Below are 18996 nucleotides of genomic sequence, written 5' to 3' on the forward strand. Positions count from 1 at the left end.
GAACCTAAGAAAGGTGCTTTCAAAGCCACACATGAGTTCTCCAATTTGGAGGCAAATAGAAACTGACAGAAGTGGCCTGATAATAATCTGGTGGGTTTTAAGGCCTTGTCAGTTATGAGGTCCAGACCTATCTCTTCCCATGGGGTACATCCTAAGGGAGGTGTGAACCTCCTTGGGAAGGCATCCTGTTGACTTCCATTACCTACTTGGCCTGTGAGGAGAGCTGGCCAGGTAAAGGCAGGTGGCATCTCTAACAGGAAATTTACAGTTCTGCCTGCAATATTACTGACCTTACTTGGCCATTCCCTCAGCAGTGGTGGTTACTCTGGAAGCTGGACTGAGTGAAGGGCTTTCAGCTTAGAGCCAGAAAGATCTGTGGTTCTGACCTGGGTGTTCTTTGACTCCAGGACAGTTTCATTTCCAGTGATCCAACTCTTGGCTGGCAGCTGCCAGGGCTCTTCATAAGCTGACTTATGCTGAAGCCCTGGATTTCCACATTGAAAGCCACTGCAGTGAACAGGCCTGTTGGGTCTCTTTGAGGGCAGATCCCTGTAGAGAGCTGCCTTTAATAGGCCTGCCACCTATGTGTGGTGGAATGAGAAAGCCATGGCAAAATGGTCACTGGCAGGTGAGTGTCAGTTATTCAGGAATGGGTTCGAAACCCACCTGGCAATGGAGCCTGCCTGGCTTCAGGCTGTGATTGGTTAGGGCATAAATGCACCTTGACCGGATTGGCTGCCTCAGCTATATAAGCTGCTGTACCAACTGAAATAAATGAGTCTGTGGGCTGCTTGCCTCTGGCCCGCTTCCACCCGACTCCTGGTATCTGTGTGGTGACTCTGCACTTGTTGCTCACACTGGACTCCTCCTCAGAATGAATCCACAGCAACACCTATGTTTACATTGCTTCTAATACCTAGCTTTCTTCTGCTCCTGGCTTTTGTTAAAGCAGACCAGAGGATGAAAGTCAAGGGGTGCTCAAGTCCCATCGCTAGGCTTCATTAGGTGAAATTAGAAGTCTATAGTCACAGGCAGGTTCTGGTAGTGGTTTTTTTCTGAGGCAGACAATGCACATGAGGAAAGCTATGTCCTCACTTTAAATTTTTTTCTCCCATTGTTTGGTCTGTTTACTGTGTCATGTCGAGGTAAATCTAGCTGTGAATTCATAATCTAAGCTCTCATTTTTGACTATTCTATTATTACAGAAAATGTTAGTCATCCCTTTTATAAGATGTAAATTCAAATTGTGCATCTTAGAGAATCCTTCAGTATAGAGTCAGTTTCCCACCTTGAAGAAAATAGAGAATTAAGGGAAGAAGTCAGGCTTAGAATAGAGAAATGAGGGAGCAAGTCCCAGATCACTTACTGACAATAGCAATATCAAATAAAAACTTAGAAAGGTATTTCAACCGTTAGATAACAACTTAGGAAAACATTTACCAGAAGGTCTAATGCTTCTATGAATTCTAAGAATACACGTGACAACTAACTGAGCACCAAAAAGGAAACCTGTTAAAGTGAAATGAACACTATGAGAAACAGTGACTTGATCAGCCCTCACCCTGACTGTTGATGAGCAACTTAATATGTTATCCCTCTTAGTATTTTTTTTTGTTTGTTTGTTCTACTTAATACTTTTGGTTGAATACTGTAATCAATACACAATTCTTCTTAAGTGCTGAAACTTAACTGAAAAGTGATTGCTGTTAAATATAAGAGCAGGAATAAGAGAGGGAAGAGATGTGCAATCCAGGACATGCTCAAGCTGACTTACCTCAAATGGTAGAGTTAGCAACATACCAGGGGATTCCAATTCAATCCCATCAAGGTGACATGTACCAATGTCATCTCACTAGTTCAAGTGATCAATTTCTATTCACAATTGATCATGATGATAGGACTAAGAACCAAAGGGAGCACATAAACAAGACTAGTGTCTGCAAATAGTAGCTGATAGAATAAATAAGGGAGAGAATGATCCAACATGGGAAGTGAGATACACAGCAGACCCATAGAATGGCAGATGTCCTAAACAGCACTCTGACCTCAGAATCAGCCCTTAAGGCATGCGGATCCGGCTGAAACGCCCATGAGAGTATTTCAGGCATGGAAAGCCAAGACACTCTGGGGGAAAAAAACCTAAATGAAAGATCTCTACAAGTGAGATCCCAGTGGAAAGAACGGGCCATCAAAGAAGGAGGTACCTTTCTCTGAAAGGAGGAGAGAACTTCCACTTTGACCATGGCCTTGTCTAAATGTGATCAGAGTCAGTGAACTCAGGTGGCTTCCATAGCCTTGGCAGCTCATGACAAGAGCCTAGGGTGATTACTGATGCCATAAAGAAGAGTGTCAATTTGTTAAGTCAACAACAGGAGTCACTGTGCACTTACTCCTCATGTAGGATCTTTGTCCTTAATGTGCTGTACATTGAGGTTTAATGCTATAACTAGTACTCAAACAGTATTTTTCACTTTACCTTTCTGTGTGGGAGCCAACTGCTGAAATTTTTCTTAATGTATGCTAAACTGATGTTCTGTATATAAAGAGAATCGAAAATGAATCAATGTGAATGGAAGGGGAGAGAGAGTGGGAAAGGGGAGGATTGTGGGTGGGAGGGACGTTATGGGGGGAAGCCATTGTAATCCATAAGCTGTACTTTGGAAATTCATGTTCATTAAATAAAAGTTAAAAAAAAGAATACATGTATTTGGAAACATCTCTAAAGTATCGAACATGGTGTAGCTTGTTTAAGCAGCAAACTCAAGCACAAGCACATAAAATATTTTTAGTTTCTTTGTACTAGCAGATTTAAAACATCTGAAATAGAGATTCAGGTCACATGGATTAAAATGTATCTTTGATTATTTTTAGCAGTTTAAATCGATGAGCAATCTTTTTATCTATAAGGCAATTAAAACAAAGCTCTTAATAAATCTTCCCATATAGACATACAATATGTGCACACGTGTAACATACAAGGTAGAACAATAAAGCAGTTTCATTAATAGCTTCTTGAAATCTTTAGGTCTTTTTTATTACCATATATAAAACTGTAGATGTCAAAAGATTAAATTGCCACATTAAAAGTTATAACCTCATTAACCAACAAGAGGCACTTGCTTACTCCATTGTTTTTGAAAGCACCTGTAGTATTTTACAGAACAGTTAACCCTTTAGGCCTCTGGGTCTTTCTCATTAAGATAACCATCACGTCTAGTAACACAAAATCATTAGACTTTTTAACTTTCAGACATTTATATCAGCAGCATTTTATATTATCAAAACTTAAAATTTAGCACCACTTCACATATTGACAGTACTTTTGATATAATCCAAATAGCCAACAGACACATGAAAAAATGTTCAAGATCAGTAGCCATCAGTGAAATGCAAATCTAAACCACAATGAGATTTCGCCTCACCCCAGTTAGAATGGCTCTCATACAGAAATTAACAAACAACAAATGCTGGTGCGATTGTGGGGAAAAAGGAAACCTAATCCACTGTTGGTGGAATGTAGACTTGGAAAACCATTATAGAAGGCAGTTTGGAGACATGTCAGAAATCTGAATGTAGTCCTACCATATGAGCTAGCCATCCCACTCCTGGGAATTTACCCAAGGAAAATGAAATCAGCATATGCAAGAGTTATCTGCATTCCCATGTTTATTGCAGCTCAATTTATAATAGCTAAGACATGGAATCAACATGAATGTCCATCAACTAAGACTGGGTAAAGCAATTTTGGGATATGTACTCTATGGAATACTACACAGTGGTAAAAAAGGTGAAATCTGATCATTTGCAACAAAATGGATGAATCTGGAAAACATCATACTTAGAGAGAAATAAGCCAGTCTCAAAGGGTCAAAACCATATGTTCTCCATGATCTGTGATAACTAACAGAGCACCTAAAATGAAAGCTATATAAATCAAACTGTCACTATGAGAAGCAATGACTTAAACAACCTTTGTCTTATCTGTTGAGAAACAGTTTTTAATTATTTTTAATTATTTTTATTTTTTCCTACTTAATAACATTGGTTGAACTCTTTCTTTAACATAGAATTAATCATATGTGTATAAAGTCAATTGAAAGTAGATCCCTATAAAAATAAAGGTGGGAATAAGAGAGAGAGGAACTGTATAGTTTTGCATACATCCCCATGGACTTACTTCTAAGGTTAAACCTAAAATCTCACTCTGATACTCCAAATCCCATGAAACTGGGTGGTAATAATGCCATCTTACATGTTAAAGTGATCATATTATGTTTAATTGATCATATAGATAGGATTAACCGTCAGAGGGATTATATAAATATGATCAAGTGTTTGGTAATAACAATAGAGAGAATTAAAATGGAGAGAATGTTACAACATGGGAAGCAGTCCACACAAAAGACTTACAGAATGACAGGCGTCCTAAGCAGCAAACAGTGTGTATATTTTCAGGGATAGCCCTATCATATAAAATGGCATTGGTATTTATAACTTGCTGGTCAGCTCTGTTTCCATTTTAAATATCACTCTTATTTTTTATTAAACTATTTCTAGATGGCATTGTGTTTTTTGAGAGGTAGAGAGAAATGGAGAGAGAGATGGCTGAGAAACCAACCTTTCACTGCTTCACATCTCAGTGCCCACAGTAGCTGAGCCTGAACTGAGGCCAGGGCCAGGAGCCAGGAAAAATACTGATTGAAAGGGACCCAATATCTCTGAGTCATCACCACTCACTGAAAGGGTTTATTTCCTGGGAATCTGGGGTCAGGGGTCAGAACCAAATTACAAACCCAAAGAGTGTCATGTGGAACAAGGTGATTTTTTTGGTAAATAAATCCACTTTATTGCAGAATCTATAGCAGAAGCAGCAAGAAACTTAAAAATTTAATAGAAAAAAGATCTGACTTTATACTAGAAACAAAGTTGTACATAGAAAAAAAGCTGACAAAGACATACAAGAGTTTTATCACCAAATTAGGAAATGTTTTTGAAGGATATTTAAAAAGCAACATAATATTAATATATTGGATGACAGAATTTTATAAAGATGTCATAGCTCCCCAGATTGAACCTATAAATTTAACTCAGCAAAATACCAAAAAAGATTTTTAGTGGAACTCGACGAACTGAAACTAAAGTTAGTATAGAAGTCCAAAAACAGATAGTACAATTCTAAAAATGAACAAAGGTACACACCCTTCTACATATCAAAACTTTTTATTACACCACAGTAAGTAAGAGTGTGGCATTGGCTCAGAATTGGTTTGATCAGTGGAAAAGGACAAACTGAGGACATATCCATGCATATATGGAAACTGTACACTCATGGAACAAGGTGATCTTAATTGCTGGACTCATTGACTAAACAACAATGATTTTTAGTTTTGCTTATTTTACAGTGTTGGAATGCAACTTCCTTTTGATTACAAAGTTGAAAATGTGAAGAAATGCATGAGAAAAATTTCAGGATACCCTAGAACTGCGTTGGTTCTTTAAAGCTTTCAAAGAATTTTTATCAGGTTTTATGAGAATAATGTAGCACTTGGGGAAGAAGATACAGCCCAGGAGCCCTGCACTGGAGGGCAAGATGGAGAAGATCTCCACAGCCACCATGACCTTCCCCTTGGTGCTCTGGTAGACAGGCAGGAAGGTCACCCAGACACTGCAGAACACCAGCATGCTGAAGGTCAGGAACTTGGCTTCATTGAATGTGTCAGGCAGGTTCCTGGCTAGGAAAGCCACAGTGAAGCTTGCCAGGGCCAAGGAGCCCAGGTAGCCCAGGACACAGTAGAAGGCAGTGGCTGAACCCTTATTGCACACCAGGATGATGTGGTCAGGCTCAGAATGTGCATCTAACTCAATAAATGGAGGAGAAATTCCCAACCAGATGACACAGAGAGCCACTTGGATCAAGGAGCAGATGGGAATGATGAAGTTAGAAGCTCCTGATACCAGCAATCGCCTGATAGTTCTTCCAGGTTTTGTAACTTTGAAGGCAAGAAGCACAGTGATGGTCTTGGCCAGCACGGTGGAAACAGCCACTGTGAACACAAGGCCAAATGCTATTTGCTGGAGGAGTCAGGTGGCTGTGTTTGGACGGCCAAGGAAGAGTAAGGAGCAGAGGAAGCACAGGAGGAGGGTGATGAGCAGGATGTAGCTGAGGGTCCTGTTATTGGCCTTGACGATGGGAGTGTCTCGGTGCTTCACAAAGACCCAGAGGACTGCAGCTGTGAGGACAGAGAAGGACAGAGCCACAGAGGCCAGAGCCGTCCCCAGGTCATCCTCAAAGGCTAAGAATGTCACCAACTTGGGGAGGCAGTGGTTTCTCTCCATGTTTGGGTACTCGTGATCTGCACATGGGATGCACTGCTCTGCATCTGCGGAGAAAAGGAAGACTGTTTCCACTTCACAATTTGCTCCTTTTTCCCTGTTAAGGAAAATGGTCCCCTTTGCAATGTCATGGTGAGTCCAGCCTGCTCTAATGTGTACCAGGACACACTAAAGTATATTTCTGCACTCCTGACCCAGAGAGAATGCTCGTCTCTAGGTGTAGGAAGCTCACTGAAACAAGCTCCTTAGCACATGGGGCTCTGGGGACTCATTTTGTCACTCAGAGATATTTCTTTCAGTGTTTTATTTTCTCAAAGTGATGTATTTCCTGTATTTCATATGGGCATAGATTCTTCCAAACCCTCTTCTCTACTGCCCCTAGTGTTTTTCTCTGGAGAAGCTTGTGTTCACATGGGTTAAAATATTTGTCTGTGGTCACCAGGTTTATGGTTTTTCTTTTTTTAATACTCAAATGTAGATGACCTATTTAAAATATCTATCACTCCTAGGACTTCCATACATCAGTCAATACTCTAATTTCCTGCATGGACTCATCACTCTTTCCATATAAATGTTGATATGCTGTGATTGCATAGAAAAGAATTATTGCTACTAGTTTTTTTTAAAGTTTTTTTTATTTTTTTTAAATTTTTTGACAGGCAGAGTGGACAGTGAGAGAGAGAGACAGAGAGAAAGGTCTTCCTTTGCAGTTGGTTCACCCTCCAATGGCCGCCGTGGCCAGTGCACTGTGGCCGGCGCACTGCGCTGATCCGATGGCAGGAGCCAGGTACTTATCCTGGTCTCCCAAGGGGTGCAGGGCCCAAGGACTCAGGCCATCCTCCACTGCACTCCCTGGCCACAGCAGAGAGCTGGCCTGGAAGAGGGGCAACCGGGCCAGAATCCGGCGCCCCAACCGGGACTAGAACCTGGTGTGCCGGCGCCACAAGGCGGAGGATTATCCTAGTGAGCCGCGGCGCCACCACTACTAGTTTTTTAATGGTTGTATGGGAGTAAGTGATATTTTCATAACAGTATTGAAAGAGAACTTTCCACTCCTTTTCACTGAAAGCATGGCTTGTTCATCATTTTAGTCATGTGAACACCACATGGACACCACATTGTCTCTGTTGAAGTAATACACTTCTGCAGCAGCAGCATGAAGGAAGTCATTAAAATCAATGCACAAAAATCAACAGCCTTTGTATACACAGACAATGCCATGGCTGAGGAAGAACTTCTAAGATCAATCCCATTCACAATAGCTACAAAAACAATCAAATACCTTGGAATAAACTTAACCAAAGACGTTAAAGATCTCTACGATGAAAATTACAAAACCTTAAAGAAAGAAATAGAAGAGGATACCAAGAAATGGAAAAATCTTCCATGCTCATGGATTGGAAGAATCAATATTATCAAAATGTCCATTCTCCCAAAAGCAATTTACAGATTCAATGCAATACCAATCAAGATACCGAAGACCTTCTTCTCAGATCTGGAAAAAATGGTGCTGAAATTTATATGGAGGCACAAGAGACCTCGAATAGCTAAAGCAATCTTGTACAACAAAAACAAAGCCGGAGGCATCACAATACCAGATTTCAGGACATACTACAGGGCAGTTGTAATTAAAACAGCATGGTACTGGTACAGAAACAGATGGATAGACCAATGGAACAGAATTGAAACACCAGAAATCAACCCAAACATCTACAGCCAACTTATATTTGATCAAGGATCTAAAACTAATTCCTTGAGCAAGGACAGTCTATTCAATAAATGGTGCTGGGAAAATTGGATTTCCACGTGCAGAATCATGAAGCAAGACCCCTACCTTACACCTTACACAAAAATCCACTCAACGTGGATTAAAGACCTAAATCTATGACCTGACACCATCAAGTTACTAGAGAACATTGGAGAAACCCTTCAAGATATTGGCACAGGCAAAGAATTTCTGGAAAAGACCCGGGAGGCACAGGCAGTCAAAGCCAAAATCAACTATTGGGATTGCATCAAATTGAGAAGTTTCTGTACTGCAAAAGAAACAGTCAGGAGAGTGAAGAGACAACCGACAGAATGGGAAAAAATATTTGCAAACTATGCAACAGATAAAGGGTTAATAACCAGAATCTACAAAGAGATCAAGAAACTCCACAACATCAAAACAAACAACCCACTTAAGAGATGGGCCAAGGACCTCAATAGACATTTTTCAAAAGAGGAAATCCAAATGGCCAACAGGCACATGAAAAAATGTTCAAGGTCATTAGCATTCAGGGAAATGCAAATCAAAACCACAATGAGGTTTCACCTCACCCCGGTTAGAATGGCTCACATGCAGAAATCTACCAAGAACAGATGCTGGCGAGGATGTGGGGAAAAAGGGACACTAACCCACTGTTGGTGGGAATGCAAGCTGGTCAAGCCACTGTGGAAGTCAGTCTGGAGATTCCTCAGAAACCTGAAGATAACCCTACCGTTCGACCCAGCCATCCCACTCCTTGGGATTTACCCAAAGGAATTTAAATTGGCAAACAAAAAAGCGGTCTGCACCCTAATGTTTATTGCAGCTCAATTCACAATAGCTAAGACCTGGAACCAACCTAAATGCCCATCAACAGTAGACTGGATAAAGAAATTATGGGATATGTACTCTTTAGAATACTATACCGCAGTAAGAAACAACGAAATCCAGTCATTTGCAACAAAATGGAGGAATCTGGAACACATCATGCTGAGTGAAATAAGCCAGTCCCAAAGGGACAAATACCATATGTTCTCCCTGATCGGTGACGACTGACTGAACACCAAGAGGGAAACCTGTTGGAGTGAGGTGGACACTATGGGAAATGGTGGCTTGATCAGCATAGCCCTGACTGTTAATGAACAACTTAATACATTATCCCTCTTGGTAGTTTTCTTTATCTGTTCTACTTAATATGACTGGTTTAGATCTGTAATTGATGCACAGTTATTCTTAAGTGTTGAAAATTAACTGAAATGTGATCCCTGTTGAACATGGTGGTGGGAATGGGAGAGGGAAGAGATGTATAATTTGGGACATGCTCAGGCTGACTTGCCCCAAGTGGTGGAGTTGGAAGCATACCAGGGGATTCCAATTCAATCCCATCGAGGTGGCATGTACCAATGCCATCTCACTGTTCCAGGTGATCAGTTTCAGTTCACAGTTGGTCATGGTGAAGGGACTGGGAGTCAAAGGGAACACATAGACAAGTCTAGTACCTGCTAACGCTAACCGATGGAGTAAAAAAAGGGGAGAGTGATCCAACATGGGAAGTGAGATACTCAGCAGACTCATAGAATGGCAGATGTCCTAAATAGCACTCTGGCCTCAGAATCAGCCCTAAAGGCACTCGGATCTGGCTGAAAAGCTCATGAGAGTATTTCAGGCATGGAAAGCCAAGACACTCTGGCAAAAGATCTCTGCGAGTGAGATCCCAGTGGAAAGAACAGGTCATCAAAGAAGGAGGTACCTTTCTCTGAAGGGAGGAGAGAACCTCCACTTTGACTATGACCTTGTCTAAACAAGATAAGAGTCGGAGAACTCAGAGGGCTTCCATAGCCTTGGAAACTCATGACTGGAGCATAGGGAGATTACTGATGCCATAGACAGGAGTGTCAATTGGTAAAGTCAACAACAGGAGTCACTGTGCACTTACTCCTCATGTAGGATCTCTATCCTTAATGTGCTGTACATTGAGATTTAATGCTATAACGAGTACTCAAACAATATATTTCACTTTGTGTTTCTATGGGGGTGCAAACTGTTGAAATCCTTACTTAATGCATACTAAACTGATCCTCTGTAAAAAAAAAAAAAAAAAAAAAAGAAAAAAAAAAAGAAATTATCAATTCCCAACTTGACTCTCACTGGGATTAAACATGACAATAGGTCTGCTCTGATTTCATCATCATTTAAAAAAAATCATCTATTATTTTTCACTTTATGTTTCTGTGTGGGAGCAAACTGTTGAAATCCATACTTAATGTATACTAAGCTGATCTTCTGTATATTAAGATAATCGAAAATGGATCATGATGTGAATGGAAGGGGAGAGGGAGTGGGAAAGGGGAGGGTTGTGGGTGGGAGGGACGGTATGGGGGGGAAGCCATTGTAATCCATAAGTCGTACTTTGGAAAATTATATGCATTAAATAAAAGTTAAAAAAAAAAAGAACAGGCCAGTTGGTGACCATGTCTCTCTCTCAATCATATGTCAATTTAAGAAACAAAAGTAGATTCAGTGTTGTGGCATGATATGTAAAGCCACCAGCTGCAATGCCAGCATCCCTTATGGACATTGTTTTGTGTTCCAGTAATCCATTTCCAATCCAGCTCCCTGCTAATGGCCTGGAAAAAGCCGCAGAAGATGGCCCAAGTACTTGGGTCCCCTGAACCCATGTGGGAGACCCAAATGAACCTGGCTGCTGGCATCTGCTTTGCCAAACCTGGTCAATTGTGCATGTCTGGGGCTTGAATAAGTAGATGGAATCTCTTTCTCTCTCTCTCTCTCTCTCTCTCTCTGTCTGTCTCCTCTGTAACTCTTTGAAATTAAAAAAAAAATATTTTTTAAGGGAGGAGAGAACCTCCACTTTGACTATGACCTTGTCTAAACAAGATAAGAGTTGGAGAACTCAGAGGGCTTCCATAGCCTTGGAAACTCATGACTGGAGCATAGGGAGATTACTGATGCCATAGACAGGAGTGCCAATTGGTAAAGTCAACAACAGGAGTCACTGTGCACTTACTCCTCATGTAGGATCTCTGTCCTTAATGTGCTGTACATTGAGATTTAATGCTATAACGAGTACTCAATATATTTCACTTTGTGTTTCTATGGGGGTGCAAACTGTTGAAATCCTTACTTAATGCATAGTAAACTGATCCTCTGTAAAAAAAAAAAAAGAAAAAGAAATTATCAATTCCCAACTTGACTCTCACTGGGATTAAACATGACAATAGGTCTGCTCTGATTTCATCATCATTTAAAAAAAATCATCTATTATTTTTCACTTTATGTTTCTGTGTGGGAGCAAACTGTTGAAATCCATACTTGATGTATACTAAGCTGATCTTCTGTATATTAAGATAATCAAAAATGAATCTTGATGTGAATGGAAGGGGAGAGGGAGTGGGAAAGGGGAGGGTTGTGGGTGGGAGGGACGTTATGTGGGGGAAGCCATTGTAATCCATAAGCTGTACTTTGGAAATTTATATGCATTAAATAAAAGTTTAAAAAAATAAATAAATAGAAAAAAAAACAAAAAAAAAATTTTTAAAAGAAAGGAAATGATATTAGTTGGTCCACACTTGTAGTAAAGTGCTTCTCAGGTTTTAAGTTGGTAATCATACAAGCTTCATGGACTGGAGGACTGGAGGTGTTATGTAGTTGCATAGTTATTAGGATGTTTTGTCTGTATATTTCACTCTTATTTTCTCTTATTCTAGTATAGAAAACAAAAGGACAAAGGGAGGCATTCATTATGTGTACTACACAGCACGCACTATGTAAAAGACCCAGCACAGAAAGTAATACAGTATTCCCATCACAATTCCTGTGAAGTAGCTCCCTGTTTCTCAGGTGTGTATGGAAAAGTTTTGATTTCAAGATTTCTAGAAATCCTTAGGGAGCCTTAACAAATGCTCATCTGATATTTTTTGTTCAGACATTAGTAGGCCTACTAGAAGATCTCAGATTAAGACAGCCTCATCTAGCACTGGATGGAAAAGAAGGATATCAGAGAGAATCAGTGTCAGTGTTGAGCTAGAGAGGATGAGCACCACCAGACTACTGAGATGGCGAGAGTGAGCATACAACAAGTGTATGGAAAGAGTGAGTGAAAGTGTGCATAGAGAACAATGGGGCACTCTTATCCCATTATAAAGATTCTTGGTTTCCTTTTTATCTAGAAATAGTTAAGATGGTGGAGTTTTCATAGTGAGTTACACGTTTTCTACCTGTATGATTGGAAATGTCTCTCTCTGGACAAATAACACAAATATAGCAGCAGACAGCTCTTCCTTCCTGTGGCATTTTCCTGAATCCTGGACCACACCTCTGGCCACATAAAGACTGAGGAGTCTGAGGGGGAAAGAGAAGCGATGGTCATTGTTTTGCACATCATTAGGCACTGTGATAAGATGTCTCTATTTGCCCCATCATTCTGAAGGTCATCACTGTCTTCCCCATTCTCTGTCTTGTTGATTTTTTCATACATCCAATTTGTAGTTTCTATGATGCCCGTTCCAGGTTTGTCAATTGTCTACCAAACATTATGAGGGTACCTGATTGCTGTAATTTTGTTCATCACCAGATCTATTCTTCTAGGCCTTTGTTTCTTTCTACTACATTTCTTCCTCTGAAATCTTTAACATTCATATCATTATTCTGTAATGTGTATATTTGAGACTGAGTATTCAGAAAAAGACAAGGCCACAGAGAAATGATGAGCAAATGTTATAAAAATATGGATTGTGTATCTAATCCTCTTCTGGACTTCTAGATGCAGGGAGAGTATCAATTTCAAGAAACTAAGAATGCATTTTGGGCATAAAGCATCATAGTTATACAAATCACCCACAAAATTCCCTGGGGGATTTCAACAGTAGAATGATGATAAAACATTTGACCACAGCTGTGAGATGCTATGCAGAAAAGAAACTGCACTTATTGGCAACCACAATGACAATGAAAATGAGAATGTTTTCTACAAATAGGCGATGGATAGATCAACTTATAATTTACTAGTGTTCATGCTGCATTAAAATATATGACTCTCACCATATTTAAGATATCACTGTTCTTCTAAATCTATATATCTATATATACATGAAATGAAAATTTTTCACCTTATATAAATAAAAAATTGAAAAAATTTAGAATTTCTGTACACATGTATTTTGTAATTTTATGTCTATATACTGATATCTATCTCTATTCATTAACATTGCTCATTTTAGTCACTCAACATCTGAATGCATAATTATTTCCAAAGTAAAAACAGCAATAACTAATACAAACATAAGCTTCTAATACACATTGACTCATATATGTGTAAGGGACACCATATCTTTTGAAGCCAAGATGATAATTGAGAATTGAATACTTATTTAAAATCTTGCACTTAATCTCCTCTCAGACCCTCTGTATGTATCGAATATTTCCATGGATCCACACCTTCTTGAATGCTATAGGCCATTCTATCATCTCTTCATTGAGGACCAAGCCTTGGTCATGTGCACTCTCAGAGGAGAACTCCCCGATTTTAATCAGCAAACGAAATCCAGCAGGAAAATTCACAATGTTGTGGATATCATAATGTGCCATATGGTGTCTTGTTTCATGGAAGGAAACATCCTCCCCAGCACTGTTGGTAAATTGGATTTTCTTCAGGAGTGGATGAAGCTGGAGGGGAGGCACAATTGGAAAGAGGGAGAACATTCAGATGAGAGGTGGGAGGTGCATATGACTGAGAAATCCTTCTTTTGCCTCCTGTGTATCCTCAGGTTTTCTATTTGGTGGAGGCTGACTTTTGTCTGAATGATCATCATATCATTGTTCAAATGCAGGGAATTCTACCCCCCAACACCCATTAAAATGATGGGGACCATTTGAATCCAGAGAAATCACAGGATGTGTCCCACAGGGTGGCTGACCATCAAAGATTGTTAGAGGTTTAGGAAAGCTCATCTTAGTTTTCCAAATGTAAACAACATGGCTTTATATATGCGATATCTTGATTATTGTGATGGTTCCATAGGTGAGTGCAAACATGTGCACTTTTCAAAATATACCCCCTACCAAATAGAATGAAATCCTCTCTTTGACAAAAAATGGATGCAACTGGAGACCTTTATGCTTATGCTTACTGAAATAAACCAGTTCCAATCAGAAAATATAATTTGTTTTCTGTGATGTGTAGTAGTTACTATAGATGCAAAATAAAACCCCACCACGTATCAAAATGAAACTGATATCTTGGATTTCATTTTTGCTTATCATCTTGTGTAAGTTCCTGTGGAACATGGTCTTTCTACTTTTCATTTATGAATCATTATGATTACTGTGGCATTACACCTGTGATTATAAAGCAAATTGAAATGCTATTTTTGCAAAAATTAAAAAGAAAGGAAGGAGGGGAGAATGAGAGAGGGAGGGAAGGAAGAATGGATATCTTCTTAGAAATGTATCTATGAAATACATGAAATCTATTATGTTCATATCAATATTTTTTACTTTAGCAAATTTGGGCTGGCCTTGTGGTGCAGCAGGTGAAGCTGCTGTCCACAGTGCCCAGCATCCCTGTGAGTGCTGGTTAAATTACTGTTGTTCTACTGCTGGTTCAGGTCTCTGCCAATGTACATGGGAAAGCATTAGATGATGGTCCAACTGCCTGGGCCCCTACACTCACATGAGAGACCCAGTGGAAGCTCCTGCATCCTGGCTTAGAGTGTTCCCAGTCCTGGTCCTTGCAGCCATTGTGGAGTGAATCAGCAGATGCAAGATCTGTCTCCTTTTCTCTTTCTGTCTCTCACTCTCTTACAGTAACTTTGATTTTCAAATAATTTTTTAGAGTTTAACAATATTGAATAAAATATCAGATGAATTCTGTTAGATAAATTAGAAATCCAAGCATAATTTTTCATAATAAAGTTTCTGGAACCTGACATCTCGGGCTGCTGCTGGCAAGTCCAAACTGATAAACATGTGTATACAGTTTATGTGTAATTCTATTTGTATAACATTTTCAATGAAATAATATCAGAAAACTTCCAACAGAGGCAAATTGATAGAAACAACCAAATTCAACAAATACTCAGGAGCCCCAACAAATTAGACCAGAAGAGAAATTCACTGCAACACATTATGGCAACACTCAGCTCAGTGAAACACAAAGAAGAAATCCTAAATTGTGCCAGAGAGAAACGATGAATCATATTTAAGGATAATTTAATCAGACTCACACCAGACTTATCGCAAACACTACAGGCAAGGAGATAATGGCATGATATATTCCAAGTTTCAAAAGACAAACAATGACAACCTAGAATAATATACCTTGAAAAGCTATCATATATGAATGTAGGGAAAATAAAGATTTTCCACGACAAACAGAAACTGAAGGAATTTGTATCCTCACATCCAACCCTACAACACTGGCTCAAAGACGTGCTGCACACAGAAATACAGAAACAAGAACTTCACTACAAAAAAAGGTGAATGTAGAAAATGAGCCAACTAAACTACAAACAAATCTCAAAATACATAAACAGCTTGTTTAAGGAACCATGACTGGAAAAAGACAGTATTTAATAATAGTCACAGTGAATATAAATGGCCTCAACTCGACAACCAAGAGAGACAGACTAGCGGATTGAATTAAAAAAGAGAATCTATCTATATGCTGCCTTCAGGAAACACACCTTATCAGCAAAGATGCATGCAGACTGAAAGTGAAAGGGTGGAAAAAGATATTTCAAGCTAACAGAAATCAAAAAAGAGCTGGGGTGGCCATCCTAATATCAGACAAAATAGACTTTAACACACAAACTATTAAAAGAGAGAAAGAAGGGCATTATATAATGATTAAAGGATCAATCCAACATGAAGGCATTACTATTATAAATGTATATGCACCTAATTACAGGGCACCTGACTACTTGAAAGAATTACTAAAGAACTTAAAGGGAGATATAGATTCAAATACAATGGTTACAGGGGCATTCAGCATGCCACTCTCACCAATGGACAGATCAACCAGACAGAAATTCAACAAGGAAACAACAGAGTTAATTGATGCTATAGACCAAATAGACCTAATAGATATCTTCAGAACCTTTCACCCCACAGCCACAGAGTTCACGTATTTCTCCCCAGTACATGGAACGTTCTCTAGGATTGACCATACGCTAGGCCATAAAGGGAGCCTCAACAAATTCAAAAAAATTGAAACTATACCATGCAGCTTCTCAGACCATAGCACAGTGAAACTCAAAATCAACAACCCAAGAATCTCTACACCATATGCAAATACATGGAGAATGAACAACATGATTCTGAATGAACAGTGGGTCATAGAAGAAATCAAGAGAAATCAAAGGATTTCTAGAAACAAATGAAAATGACAGCACAACCTATCAAAACTTGTGGGATACAGTAAAAGCAGTGCTAGGAGGAAAGCTTATAGCAATTGGTGCCTACATCAAGAAACTGGAAAGGAACCAAACAAATGACCTCTCAATGCACCTCAAGGATATAGAGAAACAGCAGCAAATCCAACCCAAACCAGGCAGAAGAAAAGAACTACTATAGATTAGAGAAGAAATAAACAGAATTGAAACAAACAAACAAAAAAACAATACAAAAGATCAACAAAACCAGGAGCTGGTTCTTTGAAAAAATAAACAAAATAGACACACCATTGGACCAACGAACTGACAAAAGGAGAGAGAAGACCCAAATCCATAAAAGTAATGATGGTAATGGAAATGTAACAGCAGACACAACAGAAATAAAAAGAATCATCAGAAACCATTACAAAGAGATGTAAGCTAACAAATTGAAGAACCTGGAAGAAATGGATAGATTCCTGGACCCTTACAACCTTCCTAAACTGAGCCATGAAGATATACAAAACATAAACAGACCCATAACCATGAAAGAAATTGAATCAGCAATAAACGCACTACCAAAAAAGAAGAGCCCAGGACTGGATGGCTTCACCACTGAATTCTACCAGACTTTTGAAGAACAACTAACCCCAGTTTTTCTCAAGTTATTCAAAACAATTGAAAGGGGGGAATCCTCCCAAATTCTTTCTATGAAGCCAATATCATCTTTTCTTTTTGACAGGGGAGTTAGACAGTGGGAGAGAGAGACAGAGAGAAAGGTCTTCCTTCCGTTGGTTCACCCCCCAGATGGCCGCTGCAGCCGGCGTGCTGCACCGATCTGAAGATAGGAGCCTGGTGCTTCCTCCTGGTCTCCTGTGTGGGTGCAGGGCCCAAGCACTTGGCCATCCTCCACTGCCTTTCCGATCCACAGCAGAGAGCTGGACTGGAAGAGTAGCAACCAGGCAGAACCGGCACCCCAACCGGGACTAGAACCTGGGGTTCCAGTGCTGCAGGCAGAAGATTAGCCTAGTAAGCCATGACGCTGGCCACCAATATTTCCTTAATCCCTAAGCCCTGGAAAGACACAGCAGAGAAAGAAAACTATAGACCTATCTCCCTGATGAACATAGATGCAAAAATACTAAACAAAATCCTAGCAAACCGAATCTAACTACACATCAGAACGATCATTCACATGAACCAAGTGGGATTTATCCCTGGTATGCAGGGATGGCTCAGTGTTCGAGAATCAATCACATTAACAAGTTGAGAAACTGAAATCATATGATTATCTCAATAGCAGCAGATAAAGCATTTGACAAAATACAATACCCTTTCATGATGAAACTTTAAGCACATTGGGGTTAGAAGGAACATTCCTCAACACAACTAAGGCAATTTATGATAAACTCATGGCCAGCATCATATTGAATGGGGAACAGTTGGAGGCATTTCCATTGAAACTGACATCAGACAGGGATGCCCACTCTCACTATTGCTATTCAATATAGTCCTAGAAGCTTTAGCCAGAGACATTAGGCAAGAAAAAGAAATTAAAGGAATACAAATGGGAAAAGAGGAAGTCAAACTATCCCCGTTAGCAGATGACATGATCCTATGTATAGGGGATCCCAAAAATTTTTGTAAGAGAATATTGAATCTCATAGAAGAGTTTGGTAATGTAGCAGGATACAAAGTTAATGCTCAGAAATCAGCAGGCTTTGTATACACTGACAATGCTATGGCCGAGCAAGAACTTCTAAGATAAATCCCAATAAAAATAGCCACAAAATAGTGAAGTACATTGGGATAAATTTAACCAAGGATATCAAAGACCTCTATGAGGAAAATTACAAAACACTAAAGAAAGAAATAGAAGAATAAACAAAAAAATGGAAAAATCTGCCATGTTCATGGATTGGAAGAATCAATATCATCAAAATGTCCATTATCCCAAAAGCAATTTACAGGTTCAATGCAATACTAATCAAAATACCAAAGTCATTCTTTACAGACCCAGAAAAAATGATGCTGAAATTCATATGGAGAAGCAGGAGACCGTGAATAGCTAAAGCAATCCTTTACAATAAAAACAAATCCGGAGTATTCACAATTCCAGAATTCAAGACATACTACAGGGCAGTTATTATCAAAACAGCCTGGTACTGGTTCAAAAACAGATGGACAGATCAATGGAAACACTGGAAATCAATCCAAACATCTATAACCAACTCATATTCAACAAAGGAGCTAAAACCAACCCCCTGGAACAGGGACAGCCTCTTCAACAAATGGTGCAGTGAAAACTGGATGTCAACATGTTGAAGTATGAAACAAGACCCCTATCATCATACACCATATACAGAAATCCACTCACCATGGATCAAAGATCTAGATATATGCCATAACACCATGAAATTAATTGAGAGCATAGGGGAAACCCTTCAAGACATTGGAACAGGCAAAGAATTCTTGAGAAAACACCAGAGGCACAGGTAGTCAAAGCTAAAATAGCCAAATGGGATTACC

General features: G+C 39.4%; 1 pseudogene; it reads right to left on the bottom strand.

Moving 5' to 3' along the window:
• Nucleotides 1-5466: 5466 nt before the first annotated feature.
• Nucleotides 5467-13684, bottom strand: LOC138848182 (vomeronasal type-2 receptor 116-like; annotated as a pseudogene).
• Between the last annotated feature and the right edge of the window lie 5312 nt (nucleotides 13685-18996).

The sequence above is a fragment of the Oryctolagus cuniculus genome, chromosome 16, assembly GCF_051225735.1.
Source record: "Oryctolagus cuniculus isolate XC-2025 breed Fujian yellow rabbit chromosome 16, ASM5122573v1, whole genome shotgun sequence".
NCBI lineage: Eukaryota > Metazoa > Chordata > Mammalia > Lagomorpha > Leporidae > Oryctolagus > Oryctolagus cuniculus.